Source organism: Muntiacus reevesi, chromosome 11 (assembly GCF_963930625.1).
Source record: "Muntiacus reevesi chromosome 11, mMunRee1.1, whole genome shotgun sequence".
Lineage (NCBI taxonomy): Eukaryota > Metazoa > Chordata > Mammalia > Artiodactyla > Cervidae > Muntiacus > Muntiacus reevesi.
Window position 1 is genome coordinate 34,947,394 of NC_089259.1, and position 25,639 is coordinate 34,973,032.

Sequence of the window (25,639 nt, forward strand, 5' to 3'; positions counted from 1 at the left end):
CCCACAGATTTTTTCCAGCATCAGGATCTTTTCCAATGAGTCAGCTCTTTGCAATAAGTGACCAAAGTACTGGAACTTCAGTTTCTGCATCAGTCCTTCCTATGAATATTCAGGGTTGGTTTCCTTTGGGATTGACTGATTTGATCTCCTTGCTGTCCAAGGAACTCTCAAGACTCTTATCCAGCACCACAATTCAAAAACATTGATTCTTCATTTATAGCAATTGCTTATAGCAATGGATTCTTTATAGCAATACAATCTTATGTCAAGAAATGAGAAAAATCAGAAAAAATCTCTCCTTACATGTTAAGCAACTAAAGAAGAAATAAAGAAGACTCTAATTTAGTAGAAGGAAATAAATCATAAAGACCACAACTGAAATAAAGAAAATGGAGTTGAAGAAAATAATAAAGATTAATTAAGCTTAGATCTTTTCCCTTCTGTGGCTATCGCTGAAGTGCCAGCGGCCAAAATGAAGTTCAATCCCTTTGTGACTTCTGACTGAAGCAAGAATCGAAAAAGGCATTTCAATGCGCCTTCCCACATTTGCAGGAAAACTATGTCTTCTCCTCTTTCTAAAGAGCTAAGACAGAAGTACAACGTTCAATCCATGCCCATCTGAAAGGATGATGAAGTTCAGGTTGTATGAGGGCATTACAAAGGGCAGCAAATTGACAAAGTAGTCCAGGTTTACAGGAAGAAATACGTCATCTACATTGAACGAGTGCAGAGGGAGAAGGCTAATGGCACAGCTGTCCATGTGGGCATTCACCCCAGCAAGGTGGTTATCACCAGACTAAAACTGCACAAAGACCGCAAAAAGATCCTCGAACGTAAAGCCAAATCTCGCCAAGGAGGAAAGGAAAAGGGCAAATATAAGGAAGAAACAATTGAGAAGATGCAGGAATAAAGTCATCTTGTCTATAGCTTTCATTAAAAACTGTTAAAATGAAAAAAAAAAAAAAAAAGATTAATTAAGCTTAAACCCGGTTCTTTGAAAAGTTGAACAAAATAAATCTTTAAATGTCTATCTTTTGATGACAGACTCATCAAAAAGAAAAACTTGATGACAGAAACCAATGAAATTAGAAATGAAAAGTGAGAAGTTAAAACTGATACCACAAAAGTGCAAAGGATCATGAGATTATCCAGGTGGCTCAGTGGTAAAGAATCCTCCTGCTAATGCAGGAGACACATGTTCAATCCCTGGGTCAAGAATATCCCTTGGAGATGGAAATGGCAACCCATTCCAGTATTCTTGCCTGGAAAATCTCATGGACAGAGGAGCCTGGAAGGTTACAGTCCATGAGGTCATAAGAAAATTAGATCCAACTTAGTGACTAAACAACAATAAGAAACCATATACCAGTAAAAGAGACAACCTAGAATAAATGGGAAATTCTTAAAACATGCAATGCTTTTGAACCAGGAACAAATAGAAAATATAAACAGACTAATCATAGGTACTGAAATTGAAACTGTGATTAAAAATCATCCAAGCAGCAAAAGTCCAGGACCATATGGCTACACAGACTAATTCCAACAAACATTTAGAGAAGAATTAGCTTCTACATTTCTGAAATTTCTTCCAAAATTAGCTTCTACATTTCTTCCAAAAAAGTGTAGAGAAAGGAACATCCCCCAGTTTATTCTATGAGACCACCATCACATTGAAAGAAAAAAAAGAACAGACAAAGATGTCACAAAAAATGAAAATTGCAGGTCAATATCACTGGTCAACATATATTCAAAAATTCTGAATTAAATACTAGCAAACCATATTCATCAATACATTAAAAGGATTATACATCATGATCAAGTATGATTTATTTTCATTAATACATATAAATCAATGTGGAACACCATATTAAAAAATTGAAGAATAAAAACCATATGATCATATCAATAGATGCAGAAAAAAGCTTTTGACAAGTTCAGCATACATTTATGGTAAAAATACTTTTCAGAATGTGGGCAGAGAAAGAACTTCCTTCAATATAATAAAGGCCATACAGGCCAAACCCACAGCTAACTTCATTTTCAATGGTAAAAACATGATAGTATTTGCTCTAAGACCAAAAACAAGAGAAGGATGTCTACTCTCACCACTAATTATTCAACATAGCTTTGGGAGTCCTAGTCACAACAACCAGAGAAGAAAAAGAAATAAATGAATCCAAATTGGAAGATAAGAAGTAAAATTGTCACCATTTGCAGATGACATGGTGCTATACAAAAGCAAGCAAAAAAAACAAACAAAAACTTAAAGAAAAGATACCAAAAAATCTATTAGCTCATCAATGAATTGGCAAAGTTTCAGGATACAAAATTGATAAACAGAAATCTCTTGCATTTCTATACACAACAATGAAAGATCAGAAAGAGAAATCAAGGCATCAATTCCATTTACCAAAAATATGTAGGGATAAACCTTCCTAAGGATGCAAAAGACCTGTACTCAGAAAACTGTAACATATTAATAAAAGAGATCCAAGATGACAAAAATGGAGAGACATGCCATATTCTTGGATTGGAAGAATCAAAAAAGCAGAGTGAAGTAAGTCGGAAAGAAAAACACCAGTATAGTATTTTAACGCATATATATGGAATTTAGAAAGATGGTAATGATGACCTTATATATGAGACAGCAAGAGACACAGAGATAAAGAACAGACTTTTGGACTCTGTGGGAGAAGGCGAAGGTGGGATGATTTGAGAGAATAGCATTGAAATATGTATATTACCATATGTGAAATAGATTGCCAGTCCAGGTTTGATGCATGAGACTGGGTGCTCAGGGCTGGTGCGCTGGGATGATCCTGAGGGATGGGATGGGGAGGGAGGTGGGAGGGGGGTTCAGGATGGGGGACACTTGTACACCCATGGCTGATTCATGTCAAAATATGGCAAAAGCTACTACAATATTGTAAAGTATTTAGTCTCCAATTAAAATAAATTAATTAAAAAAGTCACCTTGTATGGAGACACAAAAGAACATAAAGAGTCAAAGAAACTGAGAAAAAGTGCAGAGTTGAAGGAATCAGGCTCCCTGACTTCAGACTATACTACAAAGATATAGCAATTAAGACTGTATGATACCAGCATAAAACAGAAATAGAGATTAATGGAATAGGACAAAAATCCCAGAGATAAACCCACACAGCTATGGTTACCTAGTCTATGACAAAGAATGCAACAATATACAATGGAGAAAAAGCTTTTTCTTTAATAAGTGGTGCTTATTAAAAACTGAACAGCTCCACATAAAAAATGAAATTAGAACAATAACACCATACAAAAAATAAACTTAAGGTGAATTAAAGACCTAAATGTGAAGCTGGATACTGTAAAACTCTTAAAAGAAAACATAAGTACACCTCACTATGATATAAATTGTAACAAGATCTTAATTGACTCACCTCTTAGAGTAATGAAAATAAAAATAAATAAATAAATAAATATTATCTAATGAAACTTAAAAACTTTAATGAGCAGAAGATCCTAATAGACAGAAGGTCCTCATTTCTCCAAAGAAGGTATATATCTGGTTAAAAAGTGCATGAAAAGATGCTCAGCATTTATAATTATTAGAGAAATGGAAATCAAAACTACACTATGGTATAACCATTTACAATGGTCATAAAAAACCCATAAATAGTAAAAACTGGAAAGGGTGTGGAGAAATGGGAACCATATGAGCCTGTTGTTTGGAATGTAAACCAGTACAGTTATTATGGAGACTAGTATGGAGGTTTCCTTTAAAAACTTAAAGTGGAGCTAACATAACCCAGAAATCTAATTTTTAGCCTTATATCCAGAGAAAATCTCCATTCAAAATGATGTTCATTGCAACACCATTTACAATAGCCAGGATATGGAAGCAACCTCAATTGTCATCAACAGAAGATTGGATAAAGAGGACATATCACATATACACAATGGAATACTGCTCAGCTATAAAAAGGAATAAATAACATCACTTGCAACAACATGAATGAACTTAGATATCAACATACTGAGTGAAATCAGTCAAAAAGAGAAAAATGAATATCATACAATATCATTTATATGCAGAATCTGAAAAAAAAGTTACATACATAGCTATTTCTATACAGGGAGCAGCAGAGGATGAGTTGGTTAGATAGCATCAGTGACATAATGGACATGAATCTGAGCCAACTCCAGGAGATAGTGAATGACAGGGAAGCCTGACATGCTGCAATCCATGGGGTTGCAAAGAGTTAAACATGACTTAAAAACTGAATACAAACACGTGGAGAAAATAAACTACAGTTACCATAGGTGAAGGGGAGGGATAAATTTGAAGACTGGAAACTCTACTCAATATTCTGTATTAGGTTATATGGGAAAAGAATCCTTGCAATCTTGGATATATGGATATGTATAACAGATTCATTTTAACTGGACATCTGAAGCTGACACATTGTAAATCAACTATAGTCTAATTAAAAAAAAACCTTTAAAAGATGAGTGTCCCTTAGAAATGTCTTAGAACTCAGATTTAAATAACAACTTCAGATAAAGGGAAAAGATATAAAGGTGCAGGGGAGGTCAGTAATAGGGAGTTTGACCAGAAAAAGGTAGTAAATGAGAGTAAGGTTTTTAATGTAGATTTAACTTAGTCTTTCTCTTTTGATAAAGGTCTAAATTTTTCTGCAGGAATTAATGTTTATCTTTCTTGGTAGAAAGAGAAAGAGGAACACTTCACATATTTATGCCCATTTAAGCAAATAAGTAAGGGTATGTATATCTTCATATATATCTTCTCAATTGCCTTCAGTTCAAAACAATCCTTATGACAAAGTAGTATACTGGGGAGTGGTATTTTCTTCTACCTTTTAAAATAAACTCTTACTATTTAGTATCTTTGAATGCAACTAAATATTAATTGCTACTCCTAAATATTTGCATTTAAACTTTTCATTTTTGTGACCATTCTCTAAAATGTTATATACATCATTAGAGGAATACAAAGCAGATATTTTGATTGGTAAAATATATTAATTGCTACTCCTAAATATTTGCATTTAAACTTTTCATTTTTGTGATCATTCTCTAAAATGTTATATACATCATTAGAGGAATACAAAGCAGATATTTTGATTGGTAAAATAAAGAAGAAAATAAAACAAAAACACGTGGATTAGATTTCAAAGACTTTCATATCTTTCTTAAATTTATTTTTTTCTTCTTTTTTCTTGGTAGAAGAAGCTTAATTTAAATACAGAATAATCTTTAAAATAGATTAAACATGCCTAAGTGAAATTTTTATTATTTTAATTTATTTATTTTAATTGGAGGATAATTTTTTTACAATATTGTAGTGGTTTTTCCCATACGTTGACATGAATCAGCCAAGGGTGCATATGTGTCCTCCCCATCCTGAACCCCCTCATTCCTCCCCACTCCATCCCTCTGGGTTGTCCCAGAGCACCAGTTTTGGTGCCCTGCTTGATGCATCAAACTTGCACTGGTCGTCTATTTTACGTACAGTAATATACATGTCTCAATGCTATTCTTTCAAATCATCTCACACTTACCTTCTCCTGCATAGTCCAAAAGTCTGTTCTTTACATCTCTGTCTGTTTTGCTGCCTTGCATATAGTATCATTGTTACCATCTTTCTAAATTCCATATATATATATATATGCATTAATATACTGTATTGGTGTTTCTCACTCTGACTTACTTAACTTTGTGTAATAGGCTCCAGTTTCATCCACCTCATTAGACTGACTCAAATGTGTTCTTTATAGCTGATTGATATTCTATTGTACCACAATTCCCTTATGCATTCATCTGCTGATGGACATCTAGGTTGCTTCTGTGTCCTAGCTATTGTAAACAGTGATGCAATGAACATTGGGGTACATGTGTCTCTTTCAGTTCTGGTTTTTTCAGTGTGTATGTCCAGCAGTGGGGTTGCTGGGTCATATGGCAGTTCTATTTCCATTTTTTAAAGGAATCTCCACACTGTCCTCTATAGTGGCTGTACCAGTTTGCATTCCCACAAACAGCATAAGAGGGTTCCCTTTTCTTCACACCCTCTTCAACACTTATTGTTGGTAGACTTTTGGATGGTGGCCATTCTGACTGGCATGGAATGATACCTCATTATGGTTTTGATTTGTATTTCTCTGATAATGAGTGATGCTGAGCATCTTTTCATGTGTTTGTTAGCCATATGTCTTCTTTGAAGAAATGTCTATTTAGTTCTTTGGCCCACTTTATGATTGAATTGTTCACTTTTCTGGTATTAAGCTGCATGTGCTGTTTTTATATTTTGGAGAGTAATTAATTATTTGTCAGTTGCTTCATTTGCTATTATTTTCTCCCATTCTGAAGGCTGCTTTTTCACCTTGGTTATAATTTCCTTCATTGTGCAAAATATTTTAAGTTTAAGTAGGTCACATTTGTTTATTTATTTACTTTTATTTCCATTACTCTGGGATGTGGGTCACAGAGAACCTGTTGTGATTGATGTCAGAGAGTGTTCTGCCTGTTTTTCCCTAGGAGTTTTATAGTTTCTGGTCTTACATTTAGACCTTTAATCCATTTTGAGCTTATTTTTGTGTATGGTATTAGAAAGTGTTCTGGTTTCATTCTTTTACATGTGGTTGACCAGTTTTCTCAGTACCACTTGTTAAAGAGATTGTCTTTTCTCCATTGTATATTTTTGCCTCATTTGTCAAACATAAGTTGTCCTTAGGTGTGTGAGTTTATCTTTGACTTTCTATTTTGTTCCATTGGTCTATATTTCTGTTTTTTTGCCAGTACCATACTGCCTTGATGACTGTAGCTTTGTAGTATATTCTGTAGCCAGGAAGGTTGATTCCTCCAGTTTCATTCTTCTTTCTCAAGATTGCTTTGGCTATTCAAGGTTTGTTGTGTTTCCATACAAATTGTGAAATTATTTGTTCTATTTATGTGAAAAATACCATTGGTAACTTGATAGGGATTGTGTTGAATCTATAGATTGCTTTGGATAGTATACTCATTTTCACTATATTGATTCTTCCAACCCACAATCACGGTTTATTTCTCCATTTATTTATGTCATCTTTGATTCCTTTCATCAGTGTTTCATAATTTTCTATGTATAGGTATTTTGTTTCTTTATGTAAATTTATTCCTATATATTTTATTCTTTTCATCACAATGATAAATATGATTGTTTCCTTAATTTTTCTTTCTGTTTTCTCACAGTTAGTGTATAGGAATTCAAGGACTTTCTGTGTATTAATTTCATATACTGCAACTTTACTATATTCATTGATTAGCTCTAGCAATTTTCTGGTGGTATCTTTAGGGTTTTCTATGAAGATCATGTCATCTGGAAACAGTGAGAGTTTTACTTCTTCTTTTCCAATTTGAATTTTTTTTTATTTCTCTGATGCTGTGGCTAGGATTTCCAAAGCTTTGTTGAATAGACAATATTTAGTTCATTAATTTAACTATTATTTCATTAATTATTCATATAATATGAGTTTTCTAGGCACAAAAACAGAAATGGATAAATGGAACAGAATAGAGAGCTCAGAATTAAACCCACACTTATATAGTCAATTAATTTATGAAAAAGAAACAAAAAAACAAAAAAGGTGATGAACATCACTACATCATTAAGCATCAGGGAAATGCAAATCAACAGCACAATGAGATATCACCTTATATCTGTTAACATGCCTATTATAAAAAAAAAGTATGATATAACAAATGTTAGCAAGAATGTGGGAAAAGGAACTTCTGTGCACTGTTGTAGCAATGTAATTTTGTATAGCCACTATGGAAAACAGTATGGTTGCCTCAGAAATTTAAAAGTAGAATTAATATACTATCTAGCAGTGCATTTGGAGTTATTTACCCAAAGAAAACAAATACACTAATTTAGTATATACATGTAAGTTACTTCAGTTGTATCAGACTCTTTGCGACTCTATGGATTGCAGCTCGCCAGGGTCCTTTATGGGATTCTCTAGGCAAGAACATTGGAGTGAGTTACTCTATCCTCCTCCTGTGGATTTTGTCACCCTAGATATTGGACCTGCATCTCCTGTGGATCATGCATTGCAGACAGGTTCTTAACCACTGGGGAAACCCATACATATACATACATTGCATTTCAGGAAGAATCTTTAATATATATATAACCATATTCTAGCATTACTTACAATAGCTAAGTTATGGAAACAAGCCAAGTATCCAATGATTGGTGACTGGATTAAAAATACTGTGGAATATGAATTATTATTCAGCCATGAAAATGAAGGAAATCCTGACATTTGCAGTAATATAGGTGGATCTGGTGGGTGTAATTCCAAGAGAAATGTTAGATAGATAAAGAGTTATTGTATGGTCTCTTTTATATATGAAATCTGAAACAACCTTAAGATCACAGATATAAAGAAAAGATAAGAATGTGGATGGAGAAATTGTTGGCAAGTATAAACTTACTAGATAAGTTTATATTTTAATTTATATTTAATTTAATAATAATTAATAATTAAATAATAAATAAACAATAAATAAATAATAATTAAATTTAATAATTCAATTTATATTTAAATTTACATTAATATTTAATAAAAAATAAATTTATAAATTAAATTATTAAACATTAAAGATAATAAAAATTTAAATTATTTTAATCTCTGTTAAAGTTGTTTAAATAAAGTGATTCTACTTTTTACAAAGAATTAATCATTTAAAATTTTAATCTCTGAATATCAAGCAGTCAAATATAGAGCTACAAATATTGAAATATTTTGAATAACATTAAACCAGATTTTAAATGGTCACTAATTTAAAATTTTATAGTTTTACAGTCTTTCAGAAATTCTATTCTATTGTCAATGGTTATAGACAAAATGAATGTTTTTGAAGTTCTTCATTTGGGATAATCACGATGGTGTGATTACTCACCTGGAGCCAGACATTCTGTGAAGTCAAATGTGAAGTCAAGTGGGCCTTAGGAAGCATCACTATGAACAAAGCTAGTAAAAGTGATGGAATTCCAGTTGACCTATTTCAAATCCTAAAAGATGATGCTGTGAAAGTGCTGCACTCAATATGTTACCAAATTTGGAAAATTCAGCAGTGGCCACAGGACTGGAACAGGTCAGTTTTCATTCCAATCCCAAAGAAAGGCAATGCCAAAGAATGCTCAAACTACTGCATAATTGCACTCATCTCATATGTTAGTAAAGTAATGCTCAAAATTCTCCAAGACAGCCTTCAGCAATACGTGGACCATGAACTTCCAGATGTTCAAGCTGGATTTAGAAAAGACAGAGGAACCAGAGGTCAAATTGCCAACGTCTGCTGGATCATCAAAAAAGCAAGAGAGTTCCAGAAAAACATCTATTTCTGCTTTATTGACTATGCCAAAGCCTTTGACTGTGTGGATCACAATAAACTATTGAAAATTCTGAAAGAGACAGGCATACCAGACCACCTGATCTACCTCTTGAGAAATCTGTATGCAGGTCAGGAAGCAACAGTTAGAACTGGACATGGAACAGCAGATTGGTTCCAAGTAGGAAAAGGAGTACGTCAAGGCTGTATATTGTCACCCTGCTTATTTAACTTAAATGCAGAGTACATCATGAGAAATGCTGGGCTGGAGGAAGTACAAACTGGAATCAAGATTGCCAGGAGAAATATCAATAACCTCAGATATGCAGATGACACCACCCTTATGGCAGAAAGTGAAGAAGAACTAAAGAGCCTCTTGATGAAAGTGAAAGAGGAGAGTGAAAAAGTTGGCTTAAAGCTCAACATTCAGAAAACTAAGATAATGGCATCCGGTCCCATCACTTCATGGCAAATAGATGGGGAAACAGTGCAAGCAGTGGCTGACTTTATTTTTTTTTGTTTGGCTGCAAAATCACTGCAGATGGTGACTGCAGCCATGACATTAAAAGATGTTTACTCCTTGGAAGGAAAATTATGACCAACCTAGATAGCATATTAAAACGCAGAGACACTAATTTGTCAACAAAGCTCTGTCTAGTCAAGGCTATGGTTTTTCCAGTAGTCATGTATGGATGTGAGAGTTGGACTATAGAGAAAGCTGAGCACTGAAGACTTAATGCTTTTGAACTGTGGTGTTGGAGAAGACTCTTGAGAGTGCCTTGGACTGCAAGGAGATCCAACCAGTCCATCCTAAAAGAGATCAGACCTGGATGTTCATTGGAAGGACTGATGTTGAACCTGAAACTCTAATACTTTGGCCACCTGATGCGAAGAGCTGACTCATTTGAAAAGAACCTGATGATGGGAAGAATTGGGGGCAGGAGGAGAAGGGGACTACAGAGGATGAGATGGTTGGATGGCATCACTGACTCAATGGATGTGCGTTTGGGTAAACTTCGGAAGCTAGTGGTGGACAGGGAGGCCTGGCGTGTTGCAGTTGATGGATTTGCAAAGAATCGGACATGACTGAGCTACTGAACTGAACTGAAGCCCAAAGTTCACTATTTTTGTTTGCTTTTGAGGATCCATTTGATTCCTCTACCCAAGTACCTTGGACAGTGTTGCCTCAAGGACTTATAGATAGTCCTTACTTGGTTGAACAGGCTTTAGCTAAAGACCAGCTGCCTTTCAGGCACTAGAGCCAATAAAAATTGTCCAGTATGAAGATGCACTGACACAGAGGAACAATGTGACCAAGCTACTTGTAATCTACTTCATTATCTAGCCCAATGCAGCTACAAAATATCAAAACATAAATCTCAGATATGTCAAAGAGAACTTAAATATTTAGGACTCAAACTGTCACAAGGAGTTCAATCCCTGCAAAAAGAAAGAATACAGCCCATTTTACAACATCCTCTTCCTAATACTCTTAGAAAATCCCATAATTTCCTTGGCATAACTGGGTATTGCCAAATTTGGATTCCCAAATATGGAGAGTTACCTCTACCTTTATATAAATTACAAAAAAAGACTCAACAATCAGTACAAAAAATATTACAATGGGAACCTGGAGAAATACATTCATTTAAGATTTTACAGGAGGCAGCCCCAAGATGGGGGAGGGCAGTCCTAAGGTGGCAGAGGAATAGGCCTGGCAGACCACTTTCTCCCCCACAAATTCATCAAAGCTCATTTGAATGTTGAGCCACTTCCACAAAATGACTTCTGAATGCTGGTGAAGGATGCTAGGCACCCAGAAAGGCACCCAGAAGGCCCATTCTTTTTGAAAGGAGGTAGGACAAAATATAAAAGACAAAAAGCAGAGACAAAAGACTTAGGGACGGAGACCTATCTGGGGAGGGAGTTGTGAAGGAGGAGAAGTTTCTACACAGTAGGAAACCTTCCCAAACGTGGGTCTTTGGGGAGTTTTGGAATCTCAGAGGGCAACATAACTCACATCATCAGTTCTTAGGGTAAGGACTGGGCCTGAATGCCCTGGGACAATCTAAGGGAGCTAATGTGAGATAGCAACCCAAACCATGGGATCACCAGAGATGAATAATAAAACAAACAAAAAAATTCCTGCGAAGGCAGGAATCTCCTCCCCCCACCTCTTCTTTTCTCTACCTAAATATGTGAATCTCTTTGGGTGTTCTGGACTGTGGAGAACACTTAGGGAATTGATTAGTGGCTAGATTGCTCTCTCCCCTTTTGACTCCTCCTCTTCTCTTCCTGGTCACCTCTATCTCCCTCCTCCCTCTTCTCTTCTCTATGTAACTCTGTGAATCTCTCTAGGTGTTCTTGGCTGTGGAGAGAACTTAGGGAATTGATTACTGGCTAGATTGCTCTCTCCCCTTTTTACTCCCCCTCTTCTCTTCCTGGTCACCTCTATCTTCCTCTCTTCTATTCTCTATGTAACTATGTGAATCTCTCTGGGTGTCCTTTGCTGTGGAGAATTGTTTCACCATTAACCTAGATGTTTTATCATCTATGCTTAGGGATGGAGAAGTCTTGAGGCTTCTGTAAGAGAAGGACTGGAAGCCAGAAGCAGGAGGGTTAACTCCAGAATGAGAACATCAGAGAACTCCTGACTCAAGGGGACATTAATAGACAAGAACTCACCCCCAAATCTCCATACCTACCCTGAAACCAAGTTCCACCCAAGAGCCAACAAGTTCCAGACATATCACACTAATTCTGCAGCAAAGAAGGAGCACAACCCTGAGCATTAAAAAACAGGCTGCTCAAAGCCGTGCCAAACCCATAGACACCCCCAAATTCAATACTGGACACTTCATTGCACTTCAGGGAGAAGTGATCTAGCTCCACCCACCAGAACACAGATGCAAGCTCCCCAACCAGGAAAACTTGACAAGCCACTAGTCCAACCCCACCCACAGTAATCAGACTCCACAATCAAGAGGAACCATGAACATCCAGCTTACAGAAAGGGCACCCCAAACACAGCAATCTAAAAAAATGAGAAGGCAGAGAAATATTCAGCAGGTAAAGGAACTTGATAAATACCTACCAAATCAAACAAAAGAGAAGGAGATAGGGAATCTACTTGAAACAGAATTCAGAACAATGATAGTAAAGAAGATCCAAAATATTGAAAACAAAACAGAGTTAAAAATAAATAGACTAGAGACAAGGATTGAGAAGATATAAGAAATGTTTAACAACGACCTAGAAGAAATAAAGAAGAGTCAACCAGTGATGAATAATTTGCAATAACTGAGATCAAAAGCACTCTGAAGGGAACCAGTGGTAGAATAATTGAGGCAGAAGAGAGGATAGGTGAGGTGGAAGATAGAATGGTGAAAATAAATGAAGCAGAGAGGGGGAAAAAGAATTAAAAGAAATGAGGACAATCTCAGAGACCTCTGGGACAAGGTGAAACACCCCAACATTTGAATCATAGGTGTCCCAAAAGAAGAGGACAAAAAGAAAGGGCATGAGAAAATACTTGGGGAGCTAATAGTTGAAAACGTCCCTAAATTGGGGAAGGAAATAGCCTTCCAAGTCCAAAAAACCCAGAGAGTCCCTAACAGGATAAACCCAAGATGAAACAACCAAAGACACATATTAATCAAACTAAAGAAGATCAAATATGAAGAGTAAATTTTAAAAGAAACAAGGGAAAAGCAACAAATAACACACAAAGGGATCCCCATAAGGATAACAGCTGATCTTTCCATAGAAACTCTTCAGGCCAGAAGGGAAGAAAAACCTACAATCCAGATTACTGTACCCAGGAAGGATCTCATTCAGATATGAAGGAGAATTCAAAAGCTTTACAGACAAGAAAATGCTGAGAGAATTCAGCACTACCAAACCAGCTCTTCAACAAATGCTAAAGGATCTTCTCTAGACAGGAAACACAGAAAAAGATTATAAAATCAAACCCCAAACAGGAAAGTAAATGGCAATGGGTTCATACTTATCAATAATTACCTTAAATATAAATGGGTTGAACCCCAACCAAAAGACAAAGACTGGCTGAATGGATACAAAAGCAAGATACCTATATATGCTGTCTACAAGAGACCCATCTCAAACCAAGAGACACATACAGACTGAAAGTGAAGGGCTGGAAAAGGTATTTCATGAAATAGACACCAAAAGAAAGCAGCAGTAGCAATACTTGTCAGATAAACTAGACTTTGAAATAACGTGAAAAGAGACAAAGAAGGACACTATCTAATGATCAAAGGATCAATCCAAGAAGATATAGCAATTATAAATATATATGCACCCAACATAGGAGCACCTCAATACATAAGGCAAATACTAACAAGTATGAAAGGGGAAATTAACCGTAACACAATAATAGTGGGAGACTTTAATACCCCACTGACACCTATGGATAGATCAACCAAACGAAAAATTAGTAAGGAAGCACAAGCTTTAAATGATACAATGGGCCAGTTAGAACTGATTGATATCTATAGGACATTTCACCCGAAAACAATTAATTTCGCCTTTTTCTCAAGTGCACATGAAACATTCTCCAGGATGGATCACATCCTGGGCCATAAATCTAGCCTTGGTAAATTTAAAAAAATTGAAATCATTTCAAGCATCTTTTCTGATCACAATGCAGTAAGATTAGATATCAATTGTAGGGAAAAAAAAAAACTATTAAAAATACAAATATATGGAGGCTAAACAACATATTTCTGAATAACCAACAGATCACTGAAGAAATCAAAAAGGAAATCAAAATATGCATAGAAACAAATTAATATGAAAACATGACAACTGAAAACCTATAGGATTCAGTAAAAGCAGTGCTAAGAGGAAGGATCATAGCAATACAAGCTTACCTTAAGAAACAAAAGAAATATATATATATATACATATACATATATATATATAAACAAAACAAAATCTAACTTTACAACTAAAACAACTAGAAAAAGAAGAAATGAAGAACCCCAAAGTCAGTAGAAGAAAGAAATAGTAAAAATCAGAGCAGAGATAATTGAAAAGAAAGGTGGCTACAGCAAAAATCAGCAAAACTAAAGGTGGTTTATTGAGACGAAAAATAAATTAGGCAAATCATTAGCCAAACTCATCAAGAAAAAAAGGAAGCAGATTCAAATCAATAAAATTAAAAGTTAAAATGGAGAAATCATAACAGGTAACACAGAAATACAAAGGATCATAAAAGACCACTATCAGCAACTATATGCCAACAATTTGGGCAACTTGGAAGAAATGGACGAATTCTTAGAAAAGTATAACCTTCCAAAAGTGAATCAGGAAGAAATAGAAAATCTTACCAGACCCATCACAAGCACGAAAATCAACTGTTATAAAAAATCTTCCAACAAACCAAAGTCCAGGATCAGATGGCTTCACAAGTGAATTCTTCTAAAAATTTAGAGAAGAGCTAACAACTATCCTACTCAAAGTCTTCCAGAAATTTTCAGAGGAAGGTAAACTCCCAAACTCATTCTATGAGGCCTCCATTACTCTAATATCCAAACCAGGCAAAGATGCCACAAAAAAGAAGACTACAGGCCAACGTCACTGATGAATTTAGATGCAAAAATCCTTAACAAAATTCCAGCAAACAGAATCCAACAACATATTAAAAAGATCTTATATCATGACCAAATGGGCTTTATCCCACGATAAATGGGATAACTGCAAATCAACCAATGTGATACACCCCATTAACAAATTGAAAGATAAAAACCATGATTATCTCAATAGATGCCAAGAAAGACTTTGACAATATTCAACTCCAATTTATGATAAACACTCTCCAGAAAGCAGGCATGGAAGGAACATACCTCAACCTATAAAAACCATCTACAATAAAATTACAGCAAGCATTATCCTCAATGGTGAAAAATTGAAAGCATTCCCTCTAAAGTCAGGAGCAAGACAAGGGTGCCCACTCTCACCACTACTATTCAACATAGTTTTGGAAGTTTTAGCTACAGCAATCAGAGAAGAAAAAGAAATAAAAAGAATACAGATTGGAAAAGAAGAAATAAAGCTTTCACTGTTTCCAGATGACATGATCCTCTACATAGAAAACCCTAAATACACCACCAGAAAACTACTAGAGCTAATCAATGAATGAAATAAAGTTGCAGGATATAAAATTGATACACAGAAGTCCCTTGCATGCCTATGCACCAACAATGAGAAAACATAAAGAGAAATTAAATAAACAATTACATTCACTATTGCAACAAAAAGAATAAAATATTTAGGGATAAATTTCCCTAAAGAAACAAAAGACCTATATTATTGAAAACTATAAAACACTGATGAAAGAAATCAAAGAGGACACAAATAGATGGAGAAATATACCATGTTCATGGATCAGAAGAATCAATACAGTGAAAAATGAGTATACTACCCAAAGCAATTTATAGATTCAATGCAATCTCCATCAGGCCACCAACAGCATTTTTAACAGAACTAGAATAAATAATTTCACAATTTTTTATGGAAACACACAAAACCTCAAACAGCCAAAGCATTCGTGAAAAAGAAGAATGGAACTGGAGGAATCAACCTGCCTGACTTCAGACTATACTTCAAAGCTACAGTCATCAAGACAGTATGATACTAGCACAAAGACAGAAATATAGATAAGTGGAACCAAATAGAAAGCCCAGAGGTGAATCCATGCACCTATGGACAACTTATGTTTGACAAAGGAGGCAAAAATATACAATGGAGAAAAGAAAATCTCTTTAACAAGTCATGGTTGGAAAACTGGTCAGCCACTTGTAAAACAATAAAACTAGGACTCTTTCAAACACCATACACAAAAATAAACTCAAAATGGATTAAAGATAGAAATGTAAGACCAGAAACTATAAAATCCTAGAGGTAAACATAGTCAGAACACTCTCTGACATAAATCACAGCAAGATCCTCTATGACCCACCTTGCAGAGTAATGGAAATAAAAGCAAAAATAAGCAAATGGGACATAATTAAACTTAAAAGGCTTGCACAACGAAGGAAACTATAAGCAAGGTGAAAAGACAGCCTTCAGAATGGGAGAAAATAATAGCAAAAAAGCCACTGACAAAGAATTAATCTCCAAAATATACAATCAGCTCATGCAGCTCAATACCAGAAAAATAAACTACCCAATCAAAAAACAGCCAAAGAACTAAACAGACATTGCTCCAAAGAAGACATACAGATGGCTAATAAACACATGAAAAGACGTGCAACATCACTCATTATCAGAGAAATGCAAATCAAAACCACAATGAGGTACCATCTCACACCGGTCAGGATGACTGCCATCCAAAAGTCTACAAGTAATAAATGCTGGGGAGTGTGTGAAGAGGGAACCCTCTTACATTTTTGGTGGGAATGCAAACTAGTACAACCACTATGGAGAACAGGGTGGAGATTCTTTAAAAAAGTGGAAATTGAGCTGCCATATGACCCAGCAATCCCACTGTTGGACACACACATTGAGGATACCAGAATTGAAAGAGACACGTGTCCCCCAAGGTTCATTGCAGCACTGTTTACAATAGCCAGGACATGTAAGCAACCTAGATGTCAATCTGCAGAGAAATGGATAAGAAAGCTGTGGTACATATACATAATGGAATACTGCTCAGCTATTAAAAAGAATGCATTTGGATCAGTTCTAAAGAGGTGGATGAAACTGGAGCCTATTAGACAGAGTTAAGTAAGTCAGAATGAAAAACACCAATGCAATATATTAACATATATATGTGGAATTTGGAAAGATGGTAATGACAACCTTATGTCTAAGACAGCAAAAGAGACACAGATATAAAAGAGCAGACTTTTGGACTCTGTGGGAGAATTAAAGGGTGGGATGATTTGAGAGAATAGCATTGAAACATGGAAATTACCATATGTGAAATAGATGACCAGTCCAAGTTCAATGCAAGAAACAGGGTACTTAAAGCTGTCGCACTGGGATGACCCAGAGATATAGGACAGGAAGGGAGGTGGGAGGGGGGATTGGGATGAGGGGACATATGTACACCCATGACTGATTCATGTCAATGTATGACCAAAAAAAAAAAAACAAAACAAAAAAAACCCCACGATATTGTTAAGGAGTTAGTCTCCAAATAAAATATTTTTTAAAATACAACTTTTTATAGCAGACTGTTCTTCAGGCTACTGCTCTCAACCTACCTACAGGAGATTAATTTAATCTTTTTGTAGCAGAGAAATCAGGAATAGCACAGGGAGTCTTGGCCCAAAGCTCACAATAACTGGTTGCTTACTTTGAGCAAAAGATTCTGTTCTGTAGCCCAAGGATGGCCACATTTTCTATAAATTATGGCCTAGTAATTCCTGAAGCTACTAAGTTAATTACAGACAGAGATCTGAGGGTCTATATTTCACATGATGTCTCTGGAATTTTAAACTCTAAGGAAGGACTATGATTATCTGGCAGTTGCCTTCTCAAATACCAATCCCTACTCTTAGAAAGACCCATAACTCAGCTAAAAAACTGTTCAGCCTTAAACCCAGTAACATTCCTTCCTGAGTCATTAGATAAGGAAACAAAACCATGACTGTTATCAAGTCCTAGCTTTAAATTTGGTGAAGGAAATGGCAACCCACTCCAGTATTCTTGCCTGGAGAATCCCGTGGACAGAGGAGCCTGGTGGGCTGTTGTCCATGGAGTCGCACAGAGTCGGACGCGACTGAAGCAACTTAACAGCAGCAGCAGTTTTAAATTATTCAGCAAGAGAAGACTGGCAGATAAATTTCAAGGCAAAAGCTTTAGCTATTTTTTCGAGACAAGCTTTATAATATAGCCTAATATCTTTAAATGATAGTTTAATGATAGTCACATTAAATGTAAAGCGCCCCACTTTACACTTTAATGCATAATACTGTACACCAAAATAAAATGACATTACATATGTTAACAACAGCACAAAGAAACCTGTGCCATAATTCATATAAAATGTTGCACATATATACCTGATTACACACAAAATGTCTGATTCTCTTCAAGATATAAAAAGCCAAGTTCAGGCAATGGCTGACTGAGGGATAGAAATTGCCAGGTAGTCAGTGTAGGACTCTGAGACTTCATTGTAGTTTTGGTTTGAATTTATTCAATAATTAGTCATGTTGGGCATCTTTTCAAGTGACTCTTGACCGTCTGTATGTTTCTTTGGAGAAATGTATATTTAAGTCTTCCACTCATTTGTTGACTGAATTTTTTTTTATTTATGATATTGAGCTTGATGAACTGTTTGCATATTTTGGAAATTAATCCCTTGCTTCTTTTGCAGATATTTTTGCATTCTGATGACTGTCTTTTCATCTTGTTTGTGCTTTCCTTTACTGTAGAAACTCTTAAATTTAATTAGCTTTCATTTATTTATTTTTACATTTTCTTTATTTTAGAAAATGGGTCAAAAAGATCTTGCTGTGATTTATGACAAAGAAGTTTTCCCAAAGTTTTTCTCTAAGAGTTATATAGTGTCCACTCTTACATTTAGGTCTATAATCCATTTTGAGTTTACTTTTGGGTATGATGTTAGGGTATGCTCTAATTTCATTTTTCTACCTATAGCTGTCAAGGTTTCCCAGACTACTTGTTAAAAATACTATCTTTTCCCCTTTGTATATTCTTGCCTACTTTGTCATAGTTTAGGTAACCATAAATGCTTGGATTTATCTTTGGGCTTTTTATCCTGTTCCATTGATCTATATTTCTGTTTCTATGTCTGTACCATACTGTCTTGATTACTATAGCTTTGCAGAAGAGTCTGCACTCAGGTAGCCTGATTCCTCCAGCTCCATTTTCCTTTTTCAAGATTGCTTTCCCAATTTGGGATCTTTTGTGTTTCCATACAAATTTTAAACTTTTTGTTCTAATTCTGTGAAAACTGCCATTAGTATTTTGGTAGGGATTGTATTGAAGCTGTAGATTGCTTTGGGTGATATAGTAATTTTTGCAGTTTTGATCCTTCCAATCAAAGAACATGGAATGATCTCTTTGTGTCAGCTTTGATTCCTTTTCAGTTTCTCAAAGTTTTCTGTGTAGAGGTCTTTTGCCTTCTTATGGAAGTCTATTCCTAGCTATTTTATTTTGTCCCTATGTAAATGGAATTAATTCCTTAATGTCTCTCTTTGAAGTTTTGTTGTTAAGTGTATAGGAAAGCAAGAGATTTTTGTGTGTAAATCTGTATCCTGCAAACTCACCAAATTTACTGATTAGCTATAATAGTTTTCTAGTTGCATCTTTAGGATTTTCTATGTGTACTATCATGTTATCTGCAAAAGGGGCAGCTTTACTTCTTTTTCAATTTTTATTCCTTTAATTACTTTTATTCTAGACTGTCATGACTAGGGCTTCCAAATTTATGTTGAGTTAGAGTGGTGAAAGTGGACATATTTGTCTTGTTCCTGATCTTAGAGAAAATGCTTTCACCATTGAAAATGGTGCTTGCTGTGGGTTTGTCATACTTAACTTTTATGGTATTGACATAAGTTTCACAATGCCAACTTTCTAGAATTTTTTTTTCATCATAAATAGATGCTAAATTCGATCAAAAGCCCCTTTTCATGCATCTAGTGAGATGATCATATAGTTCTTATTATTTAATTTGTTAATATGGAGTATCACATTGATAGATTTGTGAATACTGAGGAATCCTTGCATCACTGAGATAAATCCCCCTTGATCATGGTGTATGATCCTTTCAACATATTGAGAATTTTTGCATCTAAGATCATCAGTGATATTGGCTTGTAATTTTCTTTTTTCTGTGTTATATCTTTGTACAGTTTAGGTATCGGGATGATCTGGCCTCATACAATGGATCTAGGAGTGTTTCTTCTACTACACATTTTTTGGAAGAGTTTGAGATGGGTAGTTGTTAGCTCTTCTCTGAGTGCTTGATAGAATTTGCCTATGAAGTCATCTGGTCCTGGACTTTCATTTGTTGCAATATTTTTAGTTACAGTTTCAATTCACTACTTGTGTTTGGTCAGTTTATATTCTCTATCTCTTCCTGATTCAGCCTTTGAAGGTTGTACCTTTTCAATAACTTGCCCATTTCTTCCAGGTTGTCCATTTTGTTGGCATTGTTGCTTGTAGTGATCTCTTATGATCCTTTGTATTTCTGTGGTTTCAGCTGTAATTTCTTCTTTATCATTTCTAATTTTATTGATTTGATTAACCTACCCTTTTCTTGATCTGTCTGGCTAAAAGTTTATCACTTTTCCTTATTGTCTCAAAGAAAAAAACTTTAATTTTCTTGATTTTTGATTTGTATTTTATTTATTTCTGCTCTGATCTTTATGATTGCTTTCCTTCTACTAACTTTCGGTTTTTGTTGTTGCTGTGTTTTTTTCTAGTTGTTTTTTTATGTAAGGTTAGATTGTTTATTTGAGTTTTTTATATTTATTTAGATGAGATTGAATTGGTATAAACTTAAGTATTAGAACTCCTTTTGCTGAAGCCCATAGATTTGGGATCATCATGTTTTCATTGTCATATTTTCCTATGTAATTTTTAATTTCCTCTTTGATTTCTTCAATGATCTCTTGGTTATTTAGTTGCATATAGTTTAGCCTCCATGTGGTCATAGTTTTTTATATTTTTTTCATGTAATTGCTTTACAATCTCATAGCATTGTGGTTGGAAAAGATACTTGATATAATTTTTATTTTCTTAAATTTATCAAGGTTTAATTTGTGACTCAAGATATCATCTATCCTGGAGAATATTCCACAAGCACTTGAGAAGAAAGTATATTCTGCTTTCAGAAACAATGTCTATAAATATAATTTTAGTTAATTTGATCTATTGTGTCACTGAAATCTTGTGATTCCTTATTTGTTTTCTGTGAGGATAATCTGTCCATTGCTTTAACTGAGGTATTAAATTCTCCATTATTATTGTGCTTGCTGTCAAATTTCCCTCCGAAGGCTGTTAGCATTTGCCTTATTTATTGAGTTGCTCCTATGCTAGGTACATAATTATAATTTTTGCATCTTCTTCAGTAGACCCTTTGATCATTATGTAGTAATCTTCTTTGTCTCTTGTAACACTCTTTATTTTGAAGTCTATTTTATCTTGTATAAGTATTGCTACCCCAGTTTTCTTTTGATTTCCATTTGAATGGAATATCTTTCTGCATTCCCTCACTTTCAATCTATATGTGTCCTTATGTCTGAGGTGGGTCTCTTGTAGATAGTATGTATATATAGGTTTTCTTTTTGTATTCATTCAGCCAACTGGTATCTTTTGGATGGAACGTTTAATCCATTTACATTCAAGGGAATTCCAGAAAAAAATCTACTTTTGCTTCATTGACTATGCTAAAGCCTTTGACTGTGTGGATCACAAAAAACTGTGGAAAATTCTTAATGAGATGGGAGTATCAGATCACCTTGCACGTCTCTTGAGAAACCTGTAAGTGGATCAAAAAGCAACAGTTAGAAACAGACATGGAAAAACTGACTGGTTCAAAATTGAGAAAGAAGTATGTCAAGGCTATATATAGTCACCCTGCTTGGCTTATGTGCAGAGTGCACCATGGGAAATGCCAGTCTAGATGAATCACAAGCAGGAATCAAGATTATCAGGAGAAATATCAACAACCTCAGATATGCAGATGATACCTTAATGGCAGAAATTGAACAGAAATTAAAGAGCCTCTTGATGAGGGTGAAAGAGGAGAGTGAAAAAGCTGGCTTGAAACTCAGCATGAATAAAACTAAGATTATGGTCACTGGTCCCATCATTTAATGGCAAATAAAAGGAGAAAAAGCAGAAGTAGTGACAGATTTTATTTTCTCGGGCTCCAAAAATCATTGCAGATGGTGAGTGAAACCATGAAATTAAAAGACACTTGCTCCTTGGAAGAAAAGCTATGACTAACCTAGACAGCGTATTTAAAAGCAGAAACATTCCTTGCTGACAAAGGTCTATCTAGTCAAGGCTATGGTTTTTCCAGTAGTCATGTACAAATGTGAGGTATGGACCATAAACAAGGCTAAGTACTGAAGAATTGATGCTTTTGAATTGTGGTGTTGGAGAAGACTCTTGAGAGTCCTTTGGACTACAAGATCAAATCAGTCAATTCTAAAAGAAATCAACCCTGAATATTCATTGGAAGGATCAACACTGACACTGAAGTTCCAATACTTTGGCCACCTGATTGGAAGAGTTGACTCATTGGAAAAGATCTTGATGCTGGGAAATATTGAAGGTGAAAGAAGAAGGAGGCAGAAGAAAATAAGATGGTTCAATAGCTGGGCAAGACAAGAAGAAGAAGATGAGATGAACACAAATCTGAGCAAATTGTGGGAGATAGTAGAGGACAGAGGACTGGCATGCTACAGTCCACGGGATTAGAAAGAGTCAGACACAACTTAGTGACTGAACAACAACAGCAACATGTTCCTATTACCATTTTCTTAATTGTTTTGAGCTTGTTTGTGTGGGTCTTTTTCTTCTATTCTTTCACACCTAGGAAACTTTACTTAGCATTTGTTGTAAAGCTGAATTTGTGGTGCAGGATTCTCACCTTTTGCTTGTCTGTAAAACTCTTAATCGGAGAAGGCAATGGCACGCCACTCCAGTACTCTTGCCTGGAAAATCCCATGGACGTAGGAGCCTGGTAGGCTGCAGTCCATGGGGTCGGTAAGAGTCGGACACGACTGATGACTTCACTTTCACTTTTCACTTTCATGCTTTGGAAAAGGAAATGGCAAGCCACTCCAGCGTTCTTGCCTGGAGAATCCCAGGGCTGGGCGAGCCTAATGGGCTGCCGTCTATGGAGTCACACAGAGTCAGACACGACTGAAGTGACTTAGCAGCAGCAGCAAAACTCTTGATAGCTCCATCAAATCTGAATGAAGTCATTCCTGGATAGAGGAATCTTGGTTGTAGGTTTTTCCCTGTCGTCATTTCAAATATATCGTGCATTCCCTTCTGGCCTACAGCATTTCTGCTGAAAGATCAGCATTTAATCTTATGGGGATTACTTTTTATTTTTTTTCTTTGCTTTTTTAAAAAAATTAGCATTAATTTGATCATCCTGTATTTTGGCACATATTATTATTATTATTTATCATTTGTATGGTGTTCTCTGCATTTCCTGGAATTTGTTGACTATTTCCTTGACTTTGCTATTTCCTTTCTCATGTTAGGAAAGTTTTCATGTATAATCTTTTCCAATATTTACTCAGACCCTTTCTCTTCTTTTGGGACCTCTGTAATTCAAATGTTGGTACATGTAATATTGTCTCAGAGGTCTCTGAAGCTGTCCTCATTTCTTTTCATCTTTTTTCTTTCTTCTTTTCTTTATCAGTTATCTCCAGCTATCTATCTACTTGTTGACTTATTCATTCTTCTGCTTCAGTTATTCTGCTTTTGATTCCTTCTAGTGTATTTTTCAAATCAGTTGCTGTATTATTTAGCACTGTTTGTTCTTTAGCTCTTCATGGTCCTTGAACCTCAAACATTTCTTGTATTTTCTTGATCCATGACTATTCTATTTCTGAGATTTAGAATCATCTTTATTACTCTGACTTTTTTTCAGGTGGTTGTCTATTTTCCCTTCATTTATTTGGTCTTGAAGGTTTTCCTTTGTTCTTTCATCAGTATCATATTTTTTGTTATATCTGCTTCCCTGATAGCTCAGTTGGTAAAGAATTCACCTGCAATGCAGGAGACCCAGATTCAATTCCTGTGTCAGGAAGATCCCCTGGAGAAGGGATAGGCTACCCACTCCGTATTCTTGGGCTTCCCTGTGGCTGAGCTGATAAAGAATCCACCTGAAATGTGGGAGACCAGGGTTCAATCCCTGGGTTGGTAAGCTCTCCTGGATAAGGGAAAGGCTACCCACTCCAGTATTCTAGCCTAGAAAATTCCGTGGACTGTATAATTCATGGGGTCACAAGGAATTGGACATGATTGAGTGACTTTCACTTTCACTTAGTTTTGGAGAGTCAGGCTGTTTCCTTTCTTACTGAACATAAATTGGTAAAGCATAAAATATTTTCTTTCTTGATAATTCCATAGTTACTATGACTAAAAACATTTTTCTTATTGTCATCTGATGCATTTACACATGCACAAATATACATATAAAAACACATATGCATACACATATATTTGGAATCATGAGCTCCTTATTGCAAAAGTTAGGCAATTTGAAGAAATCAGGGAAAACCACTATGCTATTCAGATAAGGCCTAAATCAAATCCCTTATGATTATACACAGGAATTGACAAATAGATTCAAGGGATTAGATCTGACAGGTTGCCCTAAGAACTATAAATGGAGGGTCCTAACCTTGTACAGGAGATGGTACCCAAACCATCCCCAAGTAAAAAAACAATGCAAAAAGGCAAAATGTTGTCTGGGGAGGCCTTGCAAATAGCTGAGACAAGAAGAAAAGCAAAAGGCAAAGGAGAAAAGCAAAGATATACTTACTGAATGCAGAGTTCCAAAGAATAACAAGGAGAGATAAGAAAGTCTTCTTTAGTGAACAATGCAAAGAAATAAAAATAATAGAATGGAAAAGACTAGAGACTTGAAGAAAATTAGAGATACCAAGGGGCAATTTCATGCAAAGATGGGCACAATAAAGGACAGAAATGGTATGGACCTAACAGAAGCAGAAGATATTAAGAAGAGGTGGTAAGAATACAAAGAAGAACTGTACAAAAAAGATCTTAGTGATCCAGATAACCACGATCATGTGGTCACTCACTTAGAGCCAGACAACCTGGAGTGTGAAGTCTAAGGGTCCTTAGGAAGAGTTACTACAAGCAAAGCTAGTGGAGGTGATTAAATTCCAATTGAGCTATTTCAAATCCTAAAAGATGATGTTTTTAAAATGATGAACTTAATATGCTAGCAAATTTGGAAAACTCAGCAGTGGCCACAGGACTGAAAAAGATCGATCTTCATTCCAATCTCAAAGAAGGGTAATGCCAAAGAATCTTCATGCTACCGTCTATTTGTACTTATTTCACATGCTAGCAAGGTAATGTTCCAAATCCTTCAAGCTAGGCTTCAGCAGTATGTCACGAAGAACTTCCAGGTGTATAAGCTGGATTAAGAAAAGTCAGAGGAACCAGAAATCAAATTGCCAACATTCATTGGCTTATAGAGAGAGCAAAGGAATTTCATAAAAAAATATCTACTTCTGTTTCACTTACTATGCTAAAGCCTTTGACT

The 25,639-nt window shown here is 35.5% G+C and overlaps 1 pseudogene; it reads left to right on the plus strand.

The window, feature by feature from the left end:
- Window positions 1–472: 472 nt before the first annotated feature.
- LOC136144375 (large ribosomal subunit protein uL24-like) lies at window positions 473–968 on the plus strand (annotated as a pseudogene).
- Window positions 969–25,639: the final 24,671 nt, after the last annotated feature.